Genomic DNA, 25,164 nt, shown 5'->3' on the forward strand with positions numbered 1-25,164 from the left:
GGAGCCTGTTTCAGAGTCTGTGACTCTCTCTCTCTCTGACCCTCCCCTGCTCGCGCGCTCTCTCTCTCTCCTAGAAATAAATAAAAAATATTTTAAAAAATTAAAAATATTATACCCATATAATGGTGATGTCATTCTTTTTTTTTTTTTAATGTTTTATTTATTTCTAGGGGGGAGAGGGGGGAGAGAGGGGAGAGAGAGAGAGAGAGAGAGAGACAGACAGACAGACAGCGCAAGCAGGGGAGGGTCAGAGAGAGAGGGAGTCACAGACTGAAACAGGCTCCAGGCTCTGAGCTGGCAGTCAGCACAGAGCCCAACACAGGGCTCGAACCCACGAACCGCGAGATCATGACCTAAGCGAAAGTCGGACGCTTAACCGACTAAGCCACCCAGGTGCCCCTAATATTTTTATTTTTTTAATTCATTAATTCTCAGAATATTTACTGAGTACTTCCTATGTGCCAACACTGTTCTAAATTTTCAAAAAGCTTTCATGCACATTTACATTTATTTCATCCTAAAATAATGTCAATTTGATTCTGACTATGGAGTTAGAGAGTTTCGAAGATCCAATACAAACAGGACACCACAGATGACATCTTAGGAATGCATAATTAGAGCTAAGTAGTTGAATTCTTAATATGACAACTAAATGACCAAGGAACTCCCCCTTATCCCTATTTTATAGACGAGGAAACAAAGGCACAGAGAGATTACATAACTGGTAAATGGAGAACTCAAGACCAAAAGCAGGGAGTCTGACTCCAGAGCCTTGCTTATCATCCATGGGATGTTAATGTGCACTGAGGAATGTGCACCTGGAAGCTGAAGCATAGTGGAGTCACACTCAAGATGGAAACGGGATTCCAAAATGTACCTTGTAGCAATTTCAGGAACAATTTCAGGACTTTCAGGTGCAGGAACAGTGCACCTTTAGTGTTATTCCTCACACTTTATCTTAGAAATATTTTGTTGAGGAATGCAATAGGGACTGGGAAACTGCTAGGAAAGAAGCAACAGCATAATGAAAACAGCTACCACAGAGATTCCACAAATACCTTAATGCTTTATATACAATAACTTCTAACTATTTTAATTATACAGTCAATATAACTCATGGACAGCTTCTTTGTAGAAATAATTAGATGAAGTATTTCCTGTATGATCTGAAAATATGTGATTTCAGTTTTTGACTTTGGTGCATTAGAAATGCTCATTAAGGCTAAAGGGATGTATCACGGTAAAAATTGTAGAAAACACCTACAAAGTGTAATAATTTGGTACCAGAAACCAGCCATCTTCTTTTGAAAACTATAATCAAATGTTAGGTTCAAACTAAAATTGAATAGACTTTTTATATGCTGCAACATAAAGATCAACAAACACCAGAAACTACTTTCTCTCTCTCTTAATGTTTATTTATTTTTGAGAGAGAGAGAGAGAGAGAGCGAGCAAGCGAGCAGGGGAAGGGCAGGGAGAGGGAGACATAGTATCTGAAGCAGGGTCCAGGTTCAGAGCTGTCAGCACAGAGCCCAACACAGAGCTTGAACCCACAAGTAGTGAGATCATGACCTGAGCTCCAGTCGGACGCTTAACCAAATGAGCCACCCAGGCACCCCACTACTTTCTCTTAAATTACTTATTTCTCTTAAATTACTATTTTCAGATGGAAAAAAAACAAGTTCCTTTAAATAAATGCACATATAATATTTCCATCTAATATAATCAAAGTACATCTATTGTAGCTATCTCTAAGGCCATAAATAAAAAGAGTATTACATTTTCTCTTTATGTGTGTTCAGCCCTTTACAAGTGATTTGAAATACCAACAGGAATCTGATCCATTTTAATATTCATCTTATAACAGGATAGCTTTAAATGTACCTAACATTTATGAGAGTTTCAGACTCAAAGACTCAAACTCAGTGTTCATGCAATGTATCTCATTTAATTGTCCTTTCCTCTGATATTCTTGTGTGATAAACCAAAACACATTAAAATAAAAAACTACTCAGATGATGTGAAAAATGCATATCCATTTTTTATGTATGAGTGTATGTATGTCAAAAGTCCATCTGTTATTAATTTATCACTACAAAAGAAAAATTTTATTAGCTGGCCTTATAGGTTTTCATTTTTAAAAGGAAAGATTTTGGAAAAGATAAGATTAGCCATAAGAAGTCAGAGCAAATATAGTCCCTAGGCACTGTGTAATTCCATGTGAAACAACAGATTTGAAATGTTTTTCATTCCATATACCCACAACACACCTTTAAAAATAATGCTATTTATAATACAGAAATACAGTTTTTCCTTAACAATTTTTTAAAAATGTCTAATGATGTAATGTAACAAAATAATAATAATCTATCATATCTAAACTCTCAAATAAGCAACATTTAAACCAAGACTTTTTTTTTGAGAGTCTGATAAATTAGACTAAGTCTATGTAGAAATACATTTTGATGGCTAATTCAAGAAATAAAAAAATACAGAATATTAAATCTAATATTAATATGAGGAATCCATATTGGAGGTAGGATATCTTCTCTTAATATAGTCAGTACCTCAATTATTCAAGGTGATTAGGTTCAAGGAAAACTTCACTTCGTCATAAGCACTGGATATTTTCATGGTGGTATGTTTTGCCATGTGCACTTAAGCAAAAAGCCTTGACATACAATGGTGGAGATGGAGGCTCTCTTACAATTCTATAATCCTTACCACACATCCTGGATATCCTTCTTCTAGGCAAGGTAGAATAAGAGAAACTGCTATGACAAGAAAATAGAAAACTAAATATCACCAGTTTAGAACCTCATTGGCCTCTCATTAGTCTCAGAAACAAAACTTTTTCCATCTTCACTATTCTAGATTTTCCCTCAAATATAGCATATCACTTCAGTACTCCATCAAAATGCATCCACTGTCTTGGCAAAAATATAAACCTTCAGATATTATAAATTATTCAAGATTTTAAAAAGTACAGAAAATTCTAAATTTGGTTCAAACAAATGAACACATATTAGTTGAGATATATAAAAGTAAACTTGTGGTTGCCTTTTGTCTGCTTTGATTTACACTGTAAAAAGGTAGAGAATAGTGGTCAGTAAACTTTTTCATAAAGGCCCAGGTGGTAAATATTTTAGGCTTTGCAGGCCAGATGGTCTTGCTGCAACTAACTACTAGCAGGAAAGTAGCCACAGATTATATGTAAACAAATAGATGTGGCTGTGTTCCAACAAAACCTTACAGACACTTTAAATTTCATGTAATTTTCACATTTATTTTGACATTTTTCAACGATTTAAAAATGTAAAAACCATTCTTACCTTGTGAGCAGTACAAAAATTGGTAGTGGGCAGGGTATAAAACTTGATCATGTCTTCTTCTGTCATGTCTTGCTTTCCATGTAAATATACCGTTGACTCTTGAATACTTGTGTTTAAACTACATAGGTCCACTTATATGTGGATATTTTTCCCAATAAATATAGTATAGTACTGAAAATATATTTTCTCTTCTTTATGATTTTCTTTCTTTTTTAAATATTTTATTTTTAAGTAATCTCTACACCCAATGTGGGGCTCAAACTTACAACCCCAAGATCAAGAGTAGACATTCCACAGACTGAGCCAGACAGGCGACCCCATGATTTTTTCAGTAACACTTTTATTTTCCTACCTTTACTGTAAGGATACAGTATATAATACACATAACATAAACAGTATGTGTTAATCATTTTTTGTTATCAATATGGCTTCTCATCAACAGTAGACTATTAGTAGTTAAATTTTGAGGGAGTTAAAAGTTATGTGTAGATTTATGACTGTGCAGGCAGTGCCCGAACCCTTGCCCTGTTCAAAGGTCAACTGTATAGTATACAGAAATTTCTGTCTACAAACAAAACATTTTGTTTAGCTTACCTTCTTAGGTGTCCATATTTAAAGCATGAGACCGGACATACTAAGAATCATACTAATTATGCCAATCACAATAAAGCAGGATATTGTGAGAGAACATACAGAACAGTTGGGTTTTATAGGATTGACACATGTTTAAATCATATTTGCAGATATATACATATTAATAAGTCATTAATTAATAAGTCCATTAATTTTCATGCTAACATTATTCATTGTCAAGTCCGAAGTCAATAACACCAATTAATTTTTCTCCACAATCTGAACAAGAAAAATCTTATTAACTAAAATCTTTGAAACACAAAGGCTAATGATATTGTCTCATTAAACAGATATTTGTTTTTGATATTTGATATTCTCATCAAACAGAACATAATGAAAATTTGTTGAGAAAAAAATGTTTCTTTCCAACACTTTTCTCCAATATAACACTAAGCCATGATGAAATTCTAAAGGCTATTAGCCTTGTATGGCATACAATTGGAAATGGGCTTTAGTGCCTTTAGTATCTATCCATTGATATTTTCTGTTAAGAAAATTACTTTTTCAAAGTAAATCACTGTGCTTTCACAATGTGTAACAAAACATCAAACCTGTGCCCTAACTTATGGGATCTTAAACCACTCAAGGCTTTACTTGCTATGACAACAAATGAATCATAAACACTGCCATTGTAGATTTAAAAAAGGATCATGCTTGAAGACAAAATTTGGGGCCCGTTTCTCTGTTCTTTGCCCTTCAAATTGTTCTTAAGTGTTTCCCCACTTTTTGTTTTTACTACTTTAATAAAGAGTCCTATTTCCTGACTCGATTTTGTCTTTCCTCTTTGAGAACTTTTCTCTCAAGACCTCTGTATGGAGTTTCAATAGCTTAATGTGACAGCCATTCATGAAAAAACAAAACAAACCTAGAAAATATATACATTCCACACACAGAAACGCTGTACTAATGGGGCATGCAGACTTTTTAAAGTAAAACAGCCTTTCTATGGAAGAGCATACCAATTATGTGGCTAACATTAGGGCAACAAATTTTCCCTTGCCTTCCTATTGCCATATGCCTGTCATTTTCTCCCTATAGTTTCCATTCACTGTTTCAAACATATGTTGCCACTTATTTGCCAGGAAAGAATCTCTGAACTACCCTTTATGTATGATGAAATGGCAGACGGAATGGAGCCAGAGAGAGCACCATTAGCAGTTATTCACACTTCTGTTTTCTCTTAACTTCCTTTTCTCTAAAGTGTATTTCTCATATGCTGGGAAGGATGTATAATCATAAAGACATCTGTGACTCATGTTTTAGAATATGGAATTGCAACAATTTACCATAGAAGCAAATGGTTCTCTCTTCTACTGAGCTGCATGCCTCCTTCACAAAAAGCCTATCTTAAAGCTTAAAGTTTGGTCAAACATAGGTGAGGGGCTCCTTTGTCAAACCCTCAGCGAATATCAACATTCTTTCCTTTTCTAAGCAATCACTGCTAGAGTTTACCCAACATTTAACCATATTCTTTTAACAAGGCACCTGTTCCATGGGCTCAGGTTGCTTGGGGATTGATTGCCTTGTGTCAAGTAAAGAAAAGACCATGGAGATTAGTTAAGTTAAAGGAAGGGTTTTCCACCAAAGATGAAAGAGATTTATGGAGATAAAATGGGGAAGTCTGGTATTACATTATATTATATATTTTGTTATATACTAACAAAAAACAAATGCTTACTTTAGTCTGCATTGATTATCCTCTTTTGGCTTACTAAAACCCATCTGCAGGTCAAGAAATACTGCCATGAATTAATATTATGTCATTGTTGAACTAAATTCCTTAAACTATATCTGGCAGACAATATCAGGATCTTGGCCTCTCCTGGAAAAGGAAATTAGCCAAAATATAAGCTCTTGTCCATGAGCAGAAAGGAAATAAGAGTATTTTGAAGAATCCACAAATATTACCAATCGTGTTATAGGATATGTTAAAAAAAAAAAAAAAAAAAAGTCCCGCTGAGCAACAGCACACTAAATCTATGAAGTCAACTCAATGCTAGTTGAATTATGATTCATCCTTTATTTAAAGGGGGATGTTTTCAGCTTTTCTAGTCATGAACATGGGTAACTGCAAGTTGGCTAAAAGATCATGCTGTCATGCCTGAACCTGGAAGAGTTAAAAATAAAATATATTAACTTTAGCCCTCCTGGCCACATAAAATACATATAGGCATTCTCTGGGTTATGAACACCTGACTTGTGAATGTTACCTCTCGACAAAAAGCCAGCCCACATTCTGCTCAAAAGGATGACACCTGGAGGGCAAGAGTATTTGCAGAGCTACTTAATTTTCTTTAGGTTAGTTGGCCAAGGGCTGCCATGGATATGGCAGGGGGGTATTCACCTGGAATCCAAAGTGGGAACCTGGAACACATTTGCTAATAAATATCATACTTTATGTAAAACATTGGCTCCCGGCTAGTCCACAAAAAGTTAGCTACACATGAGAGTTTAAAATACAGTTTAAACTCTACACATTTGAACAAATATTTTTCTCTACTACATGCTGTAATAATCACATTATGTATAAATCTTGTGAGCTATGATATTCCTGTGCTGCAGTATCACCATACCATTGCATTGCAGCTACCTAAATAGAAATTTTCAGCTTTATTATAGATTTAGTAAGCCTCTGTGTGCTAGTCTAGGAATCAACTCTCTACTTAGTAACATTGTTTTTATGGGGAAATATTTTACAACTGAAACAGTCTTTTTGCAAAATGAGGAAACACCTCCTACATTCTGAAGATTAAAGTACAGTATTCACTTTTTGCTGGAAGAATGTAAATTGCCCTAAGATCTATATAAATTCAGGATTATCACATGTTTCAAAAGAAATCACAGAGTAAAAGAAATAATAACCAACAGACTTTAAAAGCATTAAAAAACAAATAACAAGAAATGGTTAGGAGCAAACAACTGGCTCTAACATATTAATCTGAATTATTTCCTGCACAAGTTGTTTTTCACTATTAGATTATATTGTGCTAATGTCCAATTCCAATGTTGAAACTGATTAGCTATTCTAAGCTCGTCTCAATAAAAAGCTCTAAAACACCACCACTACCAAAACCAACCAACCAACCAAACAAACAAAAAAACACCTAAAGTGCTAAATAAAATATATAAAATATCTTAAAATACATATCCCTGAGACAGTAAGATATTAAGGAATACTCAATAGTTAAAGGCTGAATAAAAGCGAAAACCCAGCAAGGTAAGGTGGCTACTGGCTTTGAGAGCATTTTTTTTTAACTGTTTGTTTGTTTATTCATTCATTCATTCATTCATTCATTCATTTTTACAAATAGTTTATTGTCAAGTTGGTTTCCATATAATACCCAGTGCTCATCCCCACAAGTGCCCTCCTCCATGCCCATCTCCCCCCTCCCCCCCCACAACCATCAGTCCTCAGTTTGTTCTCAGCATTCAAGAGTTTTGAGGGCATTTTTTGAACTCTGTGAACTTATATTTGTGTTTATAACATCAGAGGGCACAGAGGACAAAACCCAGAATCCTCCTGACCCTACATAAAGCTGGGATTGCAAAGAGCTAAACCATGAGTGAAAAAGATAATTTAGAGACAAAATCAATCTCAAGGAACTGTAAGGAAAACGGCTTTCCTTGAAGTATGGCATTTGGAGTAAGAAGAGAAATAAATTCCACTGAAAATTTATCATAACAAGCTAGCCCATATGAGAACTGGCAGCCCAAATTTGTACTAACTGGGTGGCCCAAAACCAAAAACCAAAAAAACCTGGGTCTAGAGATTCTGGGCTGAAAATACCTCCTGGCATCTGGCAAAATCAAACATAATTCCTCTCTAGATAAGGCAATCTTCAACCAGGGTTCAAAGAATTCCCACATTTAGAGTCTCTAGATATAGGAGCTTATATTATAAAATCTGAAAACAAACCAAAACATAATGCACAATGACTGAAAACCAGAGAGGTGACAGCAGAATCTGAGCTGCTGATATTTAAAGATCCCAGATATTTAAATTATCAGACAGCACATAAAACATACTCAGTATGTTAAAGATAAAAAAGGAGTTGACATTTCTAGTTTAAAAAGTAACAGATATAAAAGGCCAAATTAGGAAAAAAGTGTAGCTTTTGGAAATGAAAAATATAACTACATGTCAGCAATTGAGAACTGGTGAACTAGAAAAAAAAATCTGAGGAAATTATAAAATGTAGCCTGAAGAGCTAAAGAGATAAAAACAACTGAAAGACTAATTAAGGGATATAAAGAACAGAGTAAGATGGTCTAACATGTGTCTTAGTTTTAAAAGGTAAAGAAAGATATTATTCAGAAGCTATATTTGACAATTTAATATTGGCTGACAGTTTTCTAGAACTAAAGAGAGACACCAAGTCCATAGATTCAGGAATCTCAATGAAACCCATAAAGGACAAAAGAAATCTATACTTAAGTACGTCACAATGAAACTGTAGAATATCAAAGATGAAGGGGGGAGAAAGCCAGAAAGAATAGGAATGACTTATAGATCAATGACTGACTTTTCAACATTAACATGAGAAGCCAGAAGTAAGGGGAATAATTATCTTCAATGTGCAGATAAACAGTATCAACTTAGATGTCTATACTCAGTAAAAATCTTCCTAAGAACAAGGGTAAAGACATTCAAATAAATAAAAAGAGTGTGCAAAGCATAGATTTCCACTAAAGGAACTTCAAAAGTATGCATTATATACTGAAGGAAAGTGATCCCAGATGAATCTCTAGAAGAAAAGAATCATGAATAAAGAAAGTGGTAAATATGTTGGTGCATCTAAACCAACACTGACTAACAATAATAGATGACGGTAACATCTTGTGGAATTAAAAGAAACCTAAAATATAAGAGACAACATAAGATAAATAATATATAAATTGGGAGGGTATACTCAAAGTTAAAGTGTTCTGAAACCACTAAAGTTTTTGGAGAAGGATTAAAATACTGATCAGCTTTAGACTGATAATTTATTTATTTAAAAAAAATTTTTTTAATGCTTTATTTATTTCTGAGAGAGAGAGAGAGAGACAGAGACAGAGACAGAGACAGAGACAGAGAGAGACAGAGTGAGCAGGGGAGAGTCAGAGAGAGAGGGAGATACAGAATCTGAAGAAGGCTCCAGGCTCTGAGCTAGCTGTCAGCACAGAGCCCGACGTGGGGCTCGAGCCCACAAACGGTGAGATCATGACCTGAGCCGAAGTCGGATGCTTAACCAACTGAGCCACCCAGGCATCCCTAGACTGATAATTTAACTTGTGAGGTAGAATTTATAGGCCAACTAATTCCTAACACAAAAGGAATAGTGTATAACTAGCATATTCCAAAATACAGAGGGAGAAAATGAATAAAAATAAAATTCAAAAGAAGCTAAGAAATGAAATATAACAATAGCCCCCCCCCAAAAAAAAGGTAGTTAAAAAACAGAATCATCAAATAAGATGGCAAAAGTAAATCCAAACACATCAATAATCACTGTAATATACACTAAATGGTCATGTTAAAAGCCAAAGGTTGTCAGACTGGATTGAAACAATTCTAACAATAATAATCCCCAAGTATACTGTTCGTAAGTGACTCATTAGAATATAAGAATATAGTAAAGCTGAAAAGAGAAGATTGGCAAAAAGATACCATCAGGCAACTACTAACCAAAAGAAGGGTTACACAGCTATGTTAATATGACACAAAAGGGACTTTAAGGTTGAAAGTATGCAAAGAGTCAATTATATAAAGGTGAAGAAATTCCATTTCTGAGAAATAGTTTGAACTTACATGTATCTAAAAATAAGGTCTCAAATATGTGAAGCAAGAGTTGACAAAAACACAAGGACAGACTAATCCATATCACAGTGGAAGATTCTAACACAACTCTCAAAGCCATTCATAAATCTAGAAGGCAAAAATCAGTAAGGTTACAGAAGATTCTAACAAAGTAACAAGCAAGCTTTATCTATGTAGACAACACTGCTTTTCACTCCTACAGAATATACACTCCCTTCAAGCAGATAGGGAACTTGTATAAAAACAAATCACATAGTGAGATCATAAAGCAAATTTTAAAAAACTTCAAAAGGTAGATAACTCACTGACTATACCGTAATCAATGTTAAAACGATCTCCCTCTACCCAAAAACACATGTTTTAAAATTAAGAAGCGGGGCGCCTGGGTGGCTTAGTCGGTTAAGCGTCCAACTTTCGCTTAGGTCATAATCTCGCAGTTCGTGGGTTCGAGCCCCGCGTCGGGCTCTGTGCTGACTGCCAGCTCAGAGCCTGGAGCCTGCTTCAGTCTGTGACTCCCTCTCTCTCTGACCCTCCTCTGCTCATGCTGTCTCTCTCTCTCTCTCCTAGAAATAAATAAAACATTAAAAAATTTTAAAAAAAAATTAAGAAGCAATTCTAGGTGTGTCTCAATGGTTCAATCTGTTAAATGTCTGTCTTACTCTTGGTTTTGGCTCAGGTCATCTCATGGTTGCTGAGACAGACCCCTGCATCAGGCTCTGGGCTGATAGTGTGGAGCCTGCTTGGGATTCTCTCTCTCCCTTTCTCTCTGCCCACCCCCAATGCGCATGTGTGCTCTCTCAAACAAACTTAAAAAAAATAATAATAATTAAAACTTTTCAGTAGATGCTGCTCTGCACCCTCAGTTCTCTCAAGATTGTACTTAAAAGAAGCATTAATACATGACAAGGTCAGAGCGCCCCTAATTCTATTTATTATATATTTATATATTAAACTTCAATATACAATTGAAAAAGAACAATGCCATTATTCACTTAAAATTGCTTCAGTATATTACTCAACTGCTCAAAGCTGCCAATGGCACCTTATTGTCCACAACACTGTTAAAATTCAAGCCACACTGCTTGAATTCTAAGACCCATTCACAGTCTGACCTCACTCTGTGTGACCACCCTCTCCTCCAGGACTGCAATGTCTACCACCTGGAAAAACTGCCTGCAGAGGGTCAGAATTGCTCAACAAGAGCCAATCAATGACTCCATACAATCCAGGGTTCCTCTGCTGTGCCATTCTTCTTTCTGGAATTCTTTAATGCCCCTTCAAGGTCCAGATGACTTTTAACTTCTGTTATGAAGACCTCCCAGGTATTTATAGTCTAATACTTTTACAAAAATTCTCCCTTCACCAAACTCAGCATCCCAACTTAATATTGTTTGTTTGTTTGTTTGTTTGGTTTTGGTTTTTGTTCATTTGTTTATCTATACATCTATACATCAAACTCTAGGTAGAGTCATGCTTTATTATCTCTGCCTCCCCTGCCATGAACTTAGGACTGTAATAAATAGACACAGAAAATGCTCAAAAAATAGTTGCTGAGTGTCTCTTGAAAGAACATAGATGCAGTCTAGGCCTCTTATATAAGTTACACACACACACACATACACACACACACACACACACAAAATTCCCTTTGAATATTTCACTTCCCTCAACTAAGAAGGGAAAATACATCTTTTTTGCCCACTCAATTCTATTGCAATAAGAAAATATTATGAACATAGGTGAATATTTTAACAATATTTTCTTATTGTCACTACCTAATTAAAGAATACAAGCCTTTTTATCCTCTTGAGAGCATGAAAAATTTTAAATGTTGTGCATGTGAAAGCCATGCATCAAAGCCAATCACTCTCCCATCCATCCTACTACTAATATAGTGGCATAAATGACTGTTGATGATTCTCACACACAAAAAGTGCTATTAGTTATTGAAGGTCCCCATGAGTAGATTAAAAGATACTGCTTTTAGACTTTATGAAGTAGATTCCCATTTCTTTTTTTTTTTTAATATTTTTATTTATTTCTAGGAGAGAGAGACAGCATGAGCAGGGGAGGTTCAGAGAGAGAGGGAGTCACAGACTCTGAAACAGGCTCCAGGCTCTGAGCTGGCAGTCAGCACAGAGCCCGACGCGGGGCTCGAACCCACGAACCGCGAGATCATGACCTAAGCGAAAGTCAGATGCTCAACCAACTAAGCCACCCAGGCGCCCCAGATTCCCATTTCTAATTTAAACAGTTGAGTTCCACTGTTTTTAACATTATCTTGTAACTGGTGGTGAGTGTACATGAAAGCTTTCATGTGTACTTGTGTAATGTGTACGTGTACTTTGAGCAGAGAAGAGGGAAGACAGAAGAAGAGTGTTAGACATTTTTTCCATAAGTTTTTAGTAAATGATAGCCATAGATGGAGGATAGAGGATGGATGGATGGATGGGGACAGTTTTTAACCAAAAGTCACCACTTTTCAGAGGTGAAGTGAGATGTAAACCACTCTTATATTTTGAGTCTATGATATATTAAAATAAGAAAGAAATGCCAAATGTAAATTTGTGAACTCATGTAAATTTTAAATCCTCTCATTTAACTAAGAATTCGCATTTAACTAAGAACTACCTTTTTCATAATTTCTGCAAAAAAAAAAGGTAAGATGATGAAATGTGATTGGGTTCATCATAGGATAATAAGATTTACTTAAAAATTAATTTATAGCACACTGTAAATGGCATAGTGTAGTACTGACACAAATTAGCAATCATATGATAAGTTTGTACTTCTATCAATCTTATCAGAATACATCATCATTTGAATAAAAATCTCAGAGTCTAAATTTGAGGTCACTGAGAGTCAGTATCAGTGATTCTCTAGGCTCCCAGTGCTAATAAGTGGGTTGGGCCATAGACATTCTGGCATCAGTAGGGCAGCAGCCATTCTGGGTAACTGAAAGTTGATTCTACATGTCTCAAAAGCCAACTGGAGCAGTATTCACTAGAACTGATTATGTTTAAAAAGTAATCAACACTTTTTTAAGTTACGATTTGGCAAGAAGCCACTGTTAGGCCATAGTTAACTGTTTAAGAAGTTATTTTGCTCTTGAAGCTTTTATTCTTCAAGTCCTTGGGCTTTCAAAGCAGTATCATGACAAAGTTTTTCCCATTTGCATGTTTTAATATACCTTAAGGGGAAATTTCCTTAGCAAATAATATTTATGATCAAGAGAATTAAAGAAACTTGATTAAATGAAAGAAATAGTTTCTGGATCAAGACTTAATCAGCATTAAGCTGATTTAAAAGTACAAGGACAAAATCTATTATGGTAAATAGCATCCCATAGCCTCTTGCAGACATATTTACCTCAATGGAGCTATGAAATAAATGGTACAAAAAAACAATCAAAAGCTAATAGTTAATGAATGGAAGTAGTCAGGCAATGAAGGGTCATTACCTCTTTTTCCTTCTGGATCCAAAACATTCTCTTCCATTAATCCTCATTCCTCAGGCTGTGTGCAGTTCTGTGTTAGCACTCATTTCAAATGTCAAAAAGCAGACGAAGATTTGAGATATCAAGGCAGAGGGCAAGGCAGAATGACTAGCACACAGTAGGCTCTCAGTAAATAACAGCAATTCCTTTCCCTTCCCTTCCTCTTCTCTGGATCTTCTTTTTATAAGTGGCATATCTGAGCTGTGAAACTTACATCAGATGATTAAGAATATATTTAATAAAAATCTTACATATATGTCATAATCTAAAACAATAAAAAACTTACAGATTCAGAAGCTGTCAATAAATGAAAAAGCTTAAAACATGGTGTGATAGGATTTCCAATGTGGTTTCTATTAATATTATTGTTATTTTAATGCTTATAGTGCCATAAATAAGCCCTGGAAGGAAGGAAGGAAGGAAGGAAGGAAGGAAGGAAGGAAGGAAGGAAGGGAGGGAGGAAGGGAGGGAGGAAGGGAGGGAAAGAAAGAGGGAGGGAGGGAAGGAGGGAAGAGGAGGGGAGAAGAGAGAGAAAACTGTACAAACCAGAAACACCTTAGAGCTCTGTAGTACAAAAGGCACCATATTCTGGTCTGGGTTCTGCCCCATCTGCGTATCCCTGAACAGAATACTGTACAGCTTAGCCTTTAGTTATATAAACTATAAGATGAGGGAAGCTGACCAGATTCTCTCCAAGATCCATTCTCACTCTGCCATCACATAGTGCAAGCCCAGTGAACTAGATGGCCAATAAGAGAGATACAAAGTTCTATGCCTCTGTGTTGACCCCCTAAGTCCAAATCCAACTACAAGACACTGAATATGATTTCTACCAGAGGTTGCTGAAGTCATTCTGCAACTCAAACCCTGGTGCCACTATTTACTAGCTCTGTGATCTTGGATAGGTCACTTAATCTCTCTGTTCCTAGGTTATGTATCCCACAGGGTCATTATGCGTATCAAAGTTGATATTATATGTAAAGCATATATTGCATGGCATCCATTAAACATTAAATGTGTCATTTATTATTATTGTTATTATAACAAAGATCTAATACAAACAAAGCCAGCATAGGACAGAAAGGATTAACCTGTATTACAGAAGCAGTACATAATTAAAATAGGTATGTAGTTGGTCATTAGGAGGCTGGTGATCAGTAAGCTCAATGACACAGCAGTCTGATGTGGTTACCTGAAATGCTAAGAAAATTTATGTTTACACACACATGCAAAAGACTTTACAAAGTCTGTAAAGGGGAAGATAATCCTGATATACTGAAGTAATTTGTTCATTCTGAGTACAAACTTTTAGAAACAAGGTATGAAATGGCTCAAGTTATAAAAATATGAATAGTTTAAGATTCAGGACAAGCTGCCTTCGAATATTTAAAAAACTGTCATGTCAAAGCAATGTCTTTATTCAATATAACTCCGTGGAAAGACCGGGAATAGTCAACAGAAGTGAGAGGAAGCCAGTTTTCAGTTTGGAATGGAATGGACTTGTTGGGGAAGTAAAAAAAATTCCTGGAGCTATTCAATGTTAACCAATGACAACTGGATGTGCGAGCAACAAGTCCTGGACAGAAAGCTGAAGTTCTCTCTCAAGAGAGAATTCAATCTAAGGGTGGACCACAAGACTTTTGACATCCTTTTGATCTGTATTTTTTGATGCAGATTGCATGCCTACTGACATAAATTGTAACAGCATTTCTCCTGTACTGAATGACCACTTGGCAAGCATGAAGACAATGGTGTTAAAGGATAGAACAGAATTAATATTAAAAGTTCAGATCACTCCATTAAATCTTTGGCTAGAGTTGTCAACCCATGGCCTATCTTAGTGGCTTGGTTTCATTACTGGCAATATACAGATCTCCAGTTTAGAAGAAATGGAACAAAAATAATGCATTTTTCACCCATAAAATGGATAACTAGTTCATTAATGTTTCTAATTATTTCTATAGTTAATATAAACCTAGATAAATTATTGTAACATTAATTATAATTTCAGACATATTCTTTCTGAAAGTTCTTATGACATTATTAATTAAGCCATTTTTGATTTTTTGTGTTTCCCAAAAGAGATATGCAGACCCATAAAACATAGTGGCTGGGGGGTACCAATTTGCTTTTGACCTCAGGACAAGTGCTTTAACTTCTCTGAGGTCCAATTATCTCATCTATTTAAAAAGGGGGAACAAGGGATGGCAATAAATAGAATAGATATTTTGTAAGGACTTTTATATTCTAAAAATGTGATTTTATGAAATGATCATCCTTTAAAATAAAACTCAAAGCACAGTTCTTAATTTGTTCATCATTTTTCCCAGTGAAGACACCTTTAGTTATAATATAGGGGATTGAAGCATTCAGTCTGTAACACCACAACTTACTGCTCTAAGAGACAGTTTTACTCTGTCCTTTTGGGGTTTGGAAGAAGTTATTTGACTGGGGGAGGGGATTTTACAACTGGAAGCCATCTTAGAATGAGCCATTTATTCTAACTTTTATTCCTAAATGCTTTAGTTCCTCAGGCCTTCTACACCCATTTCAATGAGTTTATATAATTAAAAGTTTATCTTCATTTTTGCTATAATTGAGTTTCCAATGATAAAAGAAAACACGTAAAGTCAACTTACCCAGCTGTTTTTTACCCTTAGCCAACTATTCCAATGACATCCTAAACTATACCAATGACTTCCAACTAATAAAACATGTTCAACTGTACTTTGAACTCAGAGGACTTTCTCTACAAATATTTAGTCTGCAATCAAGGTCCACAACTACATTCTGTTGGACTATTTTCTTTAAAAAAGAAATACTTTTTTTTTTTTTTTTGCACTACTTAAAAAAGAGATGGGGTAAAACTTTTTGACAAGGTCTCTTTAAAGAGGAACTGGACAAAGCACTGAGAACAATCTGTACTGGCAAGGGACAAAATAGATGACCTAATAGGTCTTTTCCGTCTCTAATTTCTGTGATTCGAGGATTTTTTTACTCTTGCAGTAATACTTGTGAGTTCAACAGTTTCTCAAAACTATTATTAGTTACCAAGGAAACACAAAATGTTTGCAGAAATAAATAAGCAAATGGACTGGACCTAAATAGCAGGCTTTTCCAGCTTCTCATTTAATAATCTTATGGCGTCGTCATAGTATCAATTCTTCATTCTCCTCAAGTCATTCTGTTCACCTATTGGCACACTCACTGGAGTCCCAAAGCCAACTCATAGCAGCCCATGTAAACCAAGAACAGGAGGTCCCTAGATCAACAGAAGAATCTCTCTTAAATGCAAACTTTATTGCTTCACTTGTTGAAGAACAAAAACTAAAGCACTGTCAGTGGGACAGGGAGCAGATTTATGACTATCATTTGTAGGGAAAATATGCAAATATAGGCTTTTAAATGACCTGTCTACAGAGAAGCAATGAACATGATTAAAATATATAAATAAAGATAAAAAGACACAATACACACATATGACCCACAGTGTAAAAACAAAGATGGTTTACAAATGTTTATAAAATGACTAAAAGGAAACATAGAGCAGTTGGGTGTTGAACAATGTGAGGATCAAGGATATCAAGCCCTGTGCAGTCAAAAATATGTGTACGAATTTGCCTTCCCCCCAAAACACTACTAATAATCTGCTGTTTAACAGAGGTCTTACTAATAATATAAATAATTAACACATATTTTATATATGTATTATATACTGTATTCATGTAATAAAGTATGCTATAGAAAAAAATATTAAATCATAAGAATAATATTTATAGTAATGCACTATAAAAAGTCTGCATATAAGCAGACCTATGCAGTTCAAACCTGTGTCTGAGGGTCAACTGTACATCAAATTATTAATAGTTGGCAGTATTCATGTGGCAGGACTAGATGTAAAATGTCTTTTCTACTTTTCCGCATTTTCAAAATTATCATGGGCACTGAACTGTTTTAAAATTGATTTTCAAAGCCACAGAAAATCATGTTAATAACAGGTTTCCCATTCGCTAACATTATTACTGTATTACCACTGATATTGTTGCTGTAATCAGCCTGAGTTTGCTTTCAAAGGTATTAATCCTTTTTATAAAATCAAAGTCAGCTCAAGTATGAACAGGAATAGATGAAGAACCTCTGGAAGCTTCAAGGATTATGGAAGACAGGAGATTGGGTTGCAGATAAGAATGAGAAGGTCTCTCTGCAAATCCAGGTTCACTATAGCCCACTAACTATTGGTGAAAGACTGTAGGTGCACAGTATAAGTGCTGTACTGCCTTGGAATGTGGTATACTTTTTGTGGGCACTTATGTGTACAGAAGTAGGCAAAAGACACCTGGGGAACAGGAAGAAGAGTGAAAGGAACAGGTTTATTAGAAAATTAATTGTTCAGGGTGTCTGGCTGGCTCAGTGGATAGAGAGTGCAACTGATCTCAGAGTCGTGATTTCAAGCCCCATGATGGGCATAGAGCATACTTAAAAAAATAAAATGCCATTAAAAAAAAGAAAAAAGAAAAAAAAACCCTGATTGTTCTTGGCACGGAGAGAAGGTGCTTTTGCCCTCAAACCTCCCTTTTGGCTTCACATTCTACAGCTGCTCACCTGTGGTACTCAATTCATTCCTCTGAAGTTGTGCAGCAGCAGAGGAGAGATCAGCACCAGATACATGGTATGCTAGTCCAATGCTCAGAGACATAACTGCTTTGCAAGAAGCCTGCCAGCAAGGTGTCAGAATGTTCCCTGAGATGGAATACTTTAGTGCCAAAGGCTCACACTCTGGCCAATCCAACTGCAGCCTAATGCAATGTAAGACCACAGAATTCTGCCTCCTCCCTATGCCATCCTGACCTGTCCCCACTATACTCAGCTTCTTATACAGAACTATCTTGTGAATAAAAATTGTTTTTCTTTATATGTTAAAGTGTTTCCAAGTATACTATTGTATAGAGGAGACAAAGGAGCAAACATCATATTCAAAGTTACTGTTACCATCTCATAGATTCCAGCAGTGCAATGACCCCTTAACTGATGAAAAAAGCAGTAGTGAAAATTGTGGGCAGCTGTAAGAAAGGTACAGTATAAATACTGCTTCTCTTGTACTTATTTGTATGACTAGAAGACTTCATCAGTCACAAGAAGAAACAAAGGTAGGGAGACAAAACATGAAAGAAAGAGCAGTCACTCTGCAAAGAGAAACTGGCTTTGACATGCTTAGTAACACGTTAATGGTATTTTTAAACATTTGTGGACATTGCTAATAACATTGGTTGCTGTGGTCACAGCACTAAACTCCTGGCATTAGCTTGAACCATGGGAAATTGCTAATATTCAACCGTTTTTGACTATCTAATAAAGTGATTCATAGAGTTCAACTGAATCGATACATTATAGTTTCTACCCTTGCTGCCTACAAACAGCTTTCTCATTAGAAAGCAATTAGATTGGTACAAAAATCTCTTTGTACCATTTCCAAATAACAATGCTCTTGCTGATTTAGATCATAAATTTAAGTTACTCATTATAGAAATGACTTTAATTTGTAGTTATACTTATTTGTAGGAAATTTTGCCTTATAAAATGAGAGGGGTCATATAGTAACTGGACAGTAAAATTTTCAGTAAAAAAAGTAAAAATTCTCTTAGCCAAAACTGAGGCACCATGCTCACAACTAACTGTATTGTTTGGATAATAAATATATGTCAGAAGCCAAGAAAACAAAAATTACATCTCAAAGAGAATATTCATAGGAAAGGAGAAGGAAATAAAAGTCAATAAAAGTTTATTGAGTCGATAAAAGTTGACTCAAGTGGCTAGTGGAGTTCAATACCAATGGTTGGCTGGAGTCAGCAATATAAGACTGAAGGTGCTCTTGAGTCAATTAGATAAAGATACCCCCCTACTCAAGACTCTTGACTTTCATCTGTAGGAAAAATGTCATAATATTCTAATTTTATTAGAACAAAACATATCAACATCCTCAAAAAAACTGTCTCAGTAAATATGCAAATCCATGATGTTTCCAATATAAATGACTTCCCTATGATTATTCTGCATAATTAGGTGGGTCTGGTGGGGGGGGCTGCAAAGGTCAGTCTTAGTTTTCCTAGTTTAACATTCAGTCTGGAAAATAAAGACAGAAACTTCTCAATTAAATCTGAACACTTCTTAACCAACACTTGTAAGGGTTTCTGAGCAAACCATTAGGAGAAGACTAAGGCTATATATATAAACACTGGTGCAAATCTCAGCATTTGTCACTTTACTAGCAGTCTAATTTTGGTCAAGCCATTTTACTCTTCCAAATGTGCTTCTTTATCTGAAAGAATGAATAATACCACCTGACAATGTGTTATGCAGATTGAGTGATGGAGTGGATGTAGAATACTAACCACAGTGACTAGCATCAACAAATGTTATTATTGGTTCCTGAAGAGAATGGTCCTATACCATGATCTCAGTCGGAATGCTGAGTCATATCTGGGGCAGAGATCACTGCTTCAGAGAGTAACAGGGCACCAGGCAAGGCACACAAGGAGGAATACTGATCTTCTTTTCTCTCACTTCATAACCCAAGACAAGTCTTGTATCCACTTAACTTCTCTGTTCTTCAGCTACTGCAGCTAAAGGAGGAAATAATGCTGACAGATTTTACAAGGGAAGTGGGAAGTCAAAAATATGGAAATAAATGTAAAACATGAGTATAAAAATGTGGGAAAGAAATAAAAGATGGTGTCCAATGTTAGGAAACTTCTGTACCTATGAGGGGAAAGGAGGCAAACCCAGTTAGAAAAATGCTGGTTTTGGGTAAAGATCCTTTATGTTAGCAGTTTGCAGCTGAGATTCAGGTGTTTATGCAACTTTCACAATAGTCATTTTATCTCATTTGAAATAAATCAAATCTAGCAGAAAAGTCTCAAAAACATGGTTAATAAATACAGGGCAAGCATAGGAAACTAAAAAGATTCAAATACACTTCACAACTATGAGTAAGAAAACTAACAAGCCAATATCTAAAATGTTAATGTGAATACAAGCCAAATATTAAATTTTAAGCTCAATTGAAGGGTATGGTCATTAGCTTCTCAAAACAGTATATATAAAAAACAGGAGTTAGTTTAACAGGCTTCTCTGTCAGCAGAGTGATGGAGAAGAACTATCAAAGTGAGCTCACAGTTTAACAAAGATGACACACATTCTGTGCCCTGTATCTTTTTTTCATCATTTTCACTAACTATACATTCTTTTCAACCAGGCTTTCTCTACCCCAAACTAAGGAAAAGAAACAAGCTATTTTCATTATTCCTGTTTGACAGAACATATGAAAACAATAATTCTATAGACATATGTATGACATAACAGGAAGCAATCCTATTTTAATGTTTATTTAAAAAGAGTTAAATAGACTCAAGTTTTTACTCAATTCATTTGAAGCTTGCAAATAAGACAGCCACATCCCTAATTTACTTAGCAGATTCATATAATCGACTAGGACTTTTAGAGATTACTTCTCTTATTGATGTGCAAAATAATTAGGAGCATAATTCCCATTTCCCAGAAAAGGAATTTATAAAAGTAAAATCTGTCCAATACTAGAGGATAACATGCTTTTAATTCAGTCATGTTTGGTCACTTTCTTTTTTCTTCTCATGTCCTTATTTTGTTTGCTGGTAGAAGAGAACAAACGGCTTAAAACTGATTCTTAAGCTCTATTTTTATACTTTGTCTTGAAAGTACAACACAACAAGTTTATCTTTAGTTTCAATAAATATTTTTCCTTGCCAAATGAACTGATTAGTTTTAACGACTTTCGTTAAACACAGGCAGGCAGAAATGAGGAAATAGGAGATTCTTTCAGGAAAAACACTGAAAAAAAAAAAAGATTTCATCTGGCCTTCCCATCATCACTTCAAGAATTGTTTGGTAGTTACATCATCAGGAAATAAAATACTATCCTCTGAGGACCCCTACTCTTTACAAAAAGGAAGGAGAAGGTTTGAAGTCTAAATTAGCACCGGGGTGTCTCAAGAAATAAAATAGCCCCCCAAAAACTCTGGCTCCCTCTCCAGCCTCCCGCCAGCAACCAAAAAACAAATGTTACAAAAATGTGCCTACGAAAGTTTAAATAAGAATAACAGGATGTGCATTTAAGAATCTGAGGCAATAACAGAAGCTTTAGAGCCCCAGTGGGAGAAAAGTTACTAACGGATCACCATGACCCCCAATGACTTGGTTAGCCAGGCAGGAGGGCGCCGGCGTCCCGGGCCCGCCGCCCACTCCCCTCCTCCGGGAGCCAGGGACCGACAAGTCCGTTCACACGGTCGGAGCGTCAGCGGAGCTGGGGCGCATTGCTGCCGCGCCGCTGCCGCCGCGGATCTGGTTGTCACCGGCGCCCCCGCCGCCCGCGCCGCACACGCGGAGCGCCTTATAAGGCAGCGCAGTGACGTAACGCCCTTAGGCCGGGCGCGCTCGGCGCCCCGCTCTCATTGTTCGGGCGACTCCCGGAGCGCGCACAGCCCGCTCGCAGCGCCGCCGGACTGCGGCCCCCGCCCGGCCCCGGCGCAGGCAGCTCAGGTAAGCCCGGGAGAGCCGCTCTGCTCCAGCAAGGGGCATTGCTGTCAGATAGCCAGGCTGACTGTAGGTGGCTTTTAAAGTTACCAGTATCACGAACTGCAGACAGGTTTCGAAAAGCGCGTCCAAGAACTCGAGGTTCAAAACCTTTTAAGACTCACACAAAACTTAGAAAGTTTACTCACAGGGTGAAAACGGATTTCAGATTTGATTTTAAATGAGAGCTGGGGGATGACTATATATTACATACTCCTCTCCAAGTGAGCCACACACTGAATCCTGCCTGTATAGAGAAATCTTTGGGAATGGGTGCGGAGGCGGCGTGGGGGTGGGGGGTGGTAAATATATTGTAATACCACAACTCTATCTCCTGATCTTCTCCTTCCTCGGACTTAAATTCCCTTACGTCTGACAAGAGCAGGGTGCGAAACTGCCACATGGTAGTGAATTTATTAGTGCCGTTTCTCATCCCCTCCCCTTTGTGAATCTTTATATAAAAGACTAGAAAATCCCTGTTAGAAATACAGCTTGTAATTAGGATGAATCTAAAATTTTAAACTTTTTAAGCTTCCAAGAAAATCTTAACAAACTCTATTCTGTCTTAATAGATATGCCAATCCGTGTAGGACGTAACTCATAATTTTGAGTTCCAACTTTTTTAAAAACGTCAACCCCAGTAAATGGATATATGACAAACTTCTCAAGAGTAATATTTTGGACAACAATTTGTTGGGTTATGTAGAAATACTAATTTAAAATGTAAAGCCTGTAGAAGAATTTTGTTAATCAGTGGCATTTTGAACTTGTATCTAAAGCTTGAATAGGCTATTGCTCTAAATGAACTTTTACCATATGATAATTGAACACCTGGATAAAAATCTATATGTTTTTACATTTCAGAATAAAAATTAGCAGAAGAATTAAAAATAAAATATACTGTCACATTTAAAACACTGGAATAGGTGATGAAAAAATCATGTATCACTCAAACTTTATTTAGTCTGAACATATAATGTAAAATAAAACTTAAGAAACATATGATAGAATTATTTCTCTTTTTAAATAGCCTCTATGTTTTATTTATCATTTGAAACAGCATTTTTTTATGTGCCCCAAATTTGGGACTTATCTGTGTTTCCAGTAATTCCTGTGGTTGAGTATTTTAAAGTATATAATATGGGTGTCTACTACTTTTGCTTCATTATTTTGTTTGGAGCAATGCAAGATTTTCGTTTTAGTATTTTAAAAGAAAAATTATAATTAATTTGGTTTGAAGATAGGCTATATAAACTTCAGGTTAGTATTGAAAAATAGGATTTCCCCAAAACTACTTTTTTAAATCTAGGGAAGCCTACCATATAATAAGAAAGAGGGGCCAACACTCAGGTCACTGTGGAAATATATGAAATATGCATAGAAAAGTGGTTTATTTGATATAGGCTGTAATTGGAAGTGGAAAAATTCTTGCTTTGGTAAAAAGGTATTCCATGCTTTTGCATCTGATAGAGGAGGGAAACAGAAACCATCAATTATTGTTTCAGCTATACCCAAAGTGCCATCTGTACCATAAACTATAGCTCATCTGTTGAAAATCATAACCTCTATTAAATCTCTAACAGCTGTGTTTCCCAGGGTCTGCATTTTATTTATATATTTTTTACAAAAGGCAAGATTCATTTTTTTAATCTGTAAGTGACACACTTCAATACTCTACACTATTTTTCATTTATTAACTATAAAGCATGGTTCAAAAAACAAATTGCTGATTAAGACTCCTTCTAAAACTAAAAGTTAAACAAGATTTATCATGGATACATTATTGTACAGCACAGCAGATTCTCTGAACAAGCATTTATTAGTCCTAGGGACAATTTATATGACAAAAAAAATGTTTTATATAGATGGAATGTAAATTTTTACATTTCCAAATAAAGCACATATAAATTTTATGCTTAACAAATTCATTTGCCCTTTTATGGCAATCGACTTTAAATGTGAAGCACTGGTATTTCTGTGATATTTTCCTAATGCTGTGATGGAATCTATAGAAAGAGGCAATATGAAAACACAAACCAAGCTTTGAACTTCTTAATTTTCAAGCCCACTTGCAATTCCCATAAATTGACCTTCTCAAAAAGCTGTGAACTTTGTTTTAGGTTTCTCTGCCATCCCTTTCCCCCCAAAAAGTGACTTTGGTAATAAATGGATTTTGAGGTAAAAAATGAAAATGGAGTACCAAGAATAAAATTCCATTTTCTTCTTCTGTCCATATCTAATGCTTCAGAGCAAAGTGAATGATTTTACAAGGTGAACAGAGGAAAAAATACAGCCTCCTATTTGAGGAGAAAAAGAAAGAGGGGGCAGGAAGAGAACTGTTTATAAAAGACTGAATATTGTGGCATAATAATCAGAAAATGTAAACCAATATTGTTCTCAACCTGCTTCATGTACTGAAATCTGTTGTTCACATAGCCAATTATTATTTCTGAAAAATCTAACACATCTTACCTTTATCTTCTTGGGCATATCATTAATTTTAACTATTTTTAAAGTTATTTAATTTGTATTAGACTATGGATATAGCTTCAATTTAATCTGATTGTTTAGTTTCTGTAAATTATGTTTTAAGTAAGGATTTAAAGATGAAGAGACACTGCATATGCAGCCAGCATCACACACTTTCAAAGAAATTTTTCTGTGGCTGCTTCTGCCATCACTACAATATTTATGGGACCACCGACTCAATCACTTACGTTTAATATGTGTTGGGTCAGTTTCTACTTTGAATGTTAGATGTACTGATTCATAGCAGATCATTACCAACACTGTTAAGAGCCCTCCTACATCCTTCTTTTTCTTTTCTTTTTTAAAAATTTTTAAATATTTATTTTTGAGAGGGAGACAGACAGAGCAGGAGTGGGGGAGGGGCAGAGATAGAGAGGGAGATACAGAATCTGAAGCAGGCTCCAGGCTCTGAGCTGTCAGCACAGAGCCTGATGTGGGGCTCGAACTCACGAACCGTGAGATCATGACTTGAGCCGAAGTTGGACACTTAACTGACTAAGCTACCCAGGCACCCCTACATCCTTCTTTTTCTTAAAAAGCAGGGTTGAAATTATTTCTTCCTGGCTTTCTTCTGTACTAGCATTACCTCTTGACTGGGAAAGCTGAGAAAAACAAATGTGGGAAGGCTCTCCACGGAAAGTCCCTTGGTCCTTTTTCAGATATGGAGAAGCATTCCCTTTTCATGCTTTTTCTCTCAGATGCTTTAGCAGATTAAGATATGGCAGCAGCAGTTTTAATTCTGAACCCAAGAACAGAATAACACATTAGCA

The 25,164-nt window shown here is 36.0% G+C and overlaps 3 protein-coding genes across 3 annotated transcripts in view; 2 read left to right on the plus strand and 1 right to left on the minus strand.

Moving 5' to 3' along the window:
* The window catches only part of CMSS1 (cms1 ribosomal small subunit homolog), a 398,583-nt gene that overhangs the window by 309,273 nt on the left and 64,146 nt on the right, over positions 1–25,164 (minus strand). The window lies entirely within an intron of this gene.
* Positions 1–25,164, plus strand: part of LOC120245093 (filamin A-interacting protein 1-like) — a 132,155-nt gene that overhangs the window by 53,682 nt on the left and 53,309 nt on the right. The window lies entirely within an intron of this gene.
* The window catches only part of LOC120245090 (filamin A-interacting protein 1-like), a 39,617-nt gene continuing 36,182 nt past the window's right edge, over positions 21,730–25,164 (plus strand). The window contains exon 1 of the mRNA XM_039251959.1: positions 21,730–21,832. The gene's annotated coding sequence lies outside the window, so the exon portion shown is untranslated. The remainder of the gene's footprint in view (positions 21,833–25,164) is intronic.

The sequence above is a fragment of the Hyaena hyaena genome, unplaced genomic scaffold, assembly GCF_003009895.1.
Source record: "Hyaena hyaena isolate Hyena2069 unplaced genomic scaffold, ASM300989v1 scaffold_407, whole genome shotgun sequence".
In the NCBI taxonomy this organism is placed as follows: Eukaryota; Metazoa; Chordata; class Mammalia; order Carnivora; family Hyaenidae; genus Hyaena; species Hyaena hyaena.